The sequence below is a fragment of the Xenopus tropicalis genome, chromosome 4, assembly GCF_000004195.4.
Source record: "Xenopus tropicalis strain Nigerian chromosome 4, UCB_Xtro_10.0, whole genome shotgun sequence".
Lineage (NCBI taxonomy): Eukaryota > Metazoa > Chordata > Amphibia > Anura > Pipidae > Xenopus > Xenopus tropicalis.
Genome location: NC_030680.2, coordinates 12,126,005 through 12,128,090, shown reverse-complemented (window position 1 = coordinate 12,128,090; position 2,086 = coordinate 12,126,005). Strand labels below are relative to the sequence as shown.

The following is a 2,086-nucleotide window of genomic DNA, read 5'->3' as shown; positions in this document are numbered from 1 at the left end:
CTTCAGACCTAATTCTACTAGATAGAGCAGGTGTTACAGCTCGGCAGATGTTTTTGCTCCACCTGAGGAAGAGAAAAAGGATTTATCATATGAATTCAGTGTATTAGATAAAATGTTGAAATAAATATATAAAGGACAAGGAATAATTCATTGTTGGGGTACCATTATCTTAGGTAACATTTTAGTCGGGTTCTCACATATATGGGGAATTTATAAATAGTTGGAGTTTGATTTTTTTTTCACAATTTAAGATATTTTGCGCTCAAAGAACCTCAAATTGGAATTATGCTTCAAAAACTCAAATGTCTGTTATTAAGTGCAAAAAACCTTAAAACTCCAATGTAAAACTTCACCATCTAAATGCGAGTGAGTTTATATAGAAGTAAATGGGAGTTGCCCTGGGCAAAGTCGTGCCATATTTTTTACAAATTAGTTAATTCGAGGTATTTGAGTTTTTTTTATGTGAAAGAGTTTTCCATATTAATAAATAAGAAGAGAATTTGATATGTGAGTTTATTCAATGTAGAAGAACTAACCAATTCCCCAACAAATGAGCCAGTAATATATATAATGGGTACAGTAGGTAATATTATCCCTACCTCACACAAAGAACAGTGAGCTCAGAGAGCTCATCCAGATTAGCTCGGAGGGGGCTCCCTCCTCGCTCAGTTGTTCATCCTGGTTATAAAAGAGAGAAGATGAAAAATGAATATTTCACAGGGCAAATGAATACAAAGTTTGTAACAGTTTTCTTTTTCTGCTTACACTGTCACTGCTCTCCCCTGATGACTCCCCAGAATCAAAATAGGGCTCGAATGGGGGCATGTCCCTTCGGTTCTCCTGGTTAAGATAAGAAAACATTATTTTATGAGATCAACTCCGATCAGTACAGAATATGATAAAACAAATCTTTAACATTTCATTAATTGCACTTTCATCCGTTCATTGATTATTTTCTGCTTACCTCACAGTGACAGGAATGGTCACTGTCACTGGATTCCTCCGATGATGTTGGCTGTTGAAAAGACAGGAAAAGGGGATTAAAAATAAAGTCAGTTACAATCTTTAGACGACAGTCTGCGTGTTGCAGTCTAACCCAACCTATAAAACTATTCCCATTAATTCAGCCCCACAGAACTACATTAACTCAGTTCCCTAGAGAAGATGCTAAAGTGAATGTTCTGTAGGGCGATCTGATGCCGGGATTGAAATTGTAATATAATTGTCTTTGCTGCTTACCCCAAAGAGTCTGATGGGCTGACACGGAGGCATGCCCCTTCGATTCTCCTGGTTAAGATAAGAAAACTCAGATCAGTACAGAATATGATAAAACAAATCTTTACAATGTCTTTAATTGCACTTTTCCGTTCATTGATTATTTTCTGCTTACCTTGCAGTGATAGCAATGGTGGAAGGGGAATGTTGACGAATGATGATGTTCTTCCTGGATAAAACAGAGAGAAGATCAGAAACAAATATTTCACAGCACAACTGAACGCAAAGTTTGTAAAAGGTATTTTTTCTGCTTACGTCATCTTGGCTCTTTTCAGGCTCCTGACAGTCCTAATGGGAATACAGAAAAAGGGGATTAAACTCAGTTCAGTTAAACTCCTTATTGCAGCGCAACACAACATATAAACATAACATATTGTGCCCATTGCTGCTTACCTGCGGCAGAGCGTCGCCTGCTCCCTCCTAGTTTTGGGGAAAAAAAGATAAAACGTGTATAAAGGAAAGTAATATAATACTGAGTGGCGCCATTTTCACAATATGTCTCCCTTCCCTTTTACTTACCTGACAGGTGTTAGTGTCAGTGGGAGTCTCAGCTGGTTCCTCCTGGTTAAGAAATAGAAAAGGCCCAGATCAGATCAATTCAATGTAGTAATGAGGATTTTGAGACAGGGTATAAATATGACAAAGGGACATGGTAGGAATGACATTAATATGGCTGCTAAAGTGTAAGAGAGCAGAAACAATTATTCCTTCTTACCTGGCGAGTCTGAGCCCCGGGTGTTTCTGGGCGCTCCTGGGTAAGAAAGGGAAATGAAAAAGATGAGCGAGGTTGTATGATTTCTGTTGTAAATAA

At 38.0% G+C, this 2,086-nt stretch overlaps 1 long non-coding RNA gene across 1 annotated transcript; it reads right to left on the bottom strand.

Annotated features, from left to right (window-relative positions):
* Positions 1 to 471: 471 nt before the first annotated feature.
* On the bottom strand, positions 472 to 807 carry LOC116410262. Its single transcript, XR_004222216.1, has 2 exons — positions 766 to 807; positions 472 to 678 (listed from the first exon to the last, which is right to left on the bottom strand). It is a non-coding gene; the product is annotated as an uncharacterized LOC116410262 (long non-coding RNA).
* Between the last annotated feature and the right edge of the window lie 1,279 nt (positions 808 to 2,086).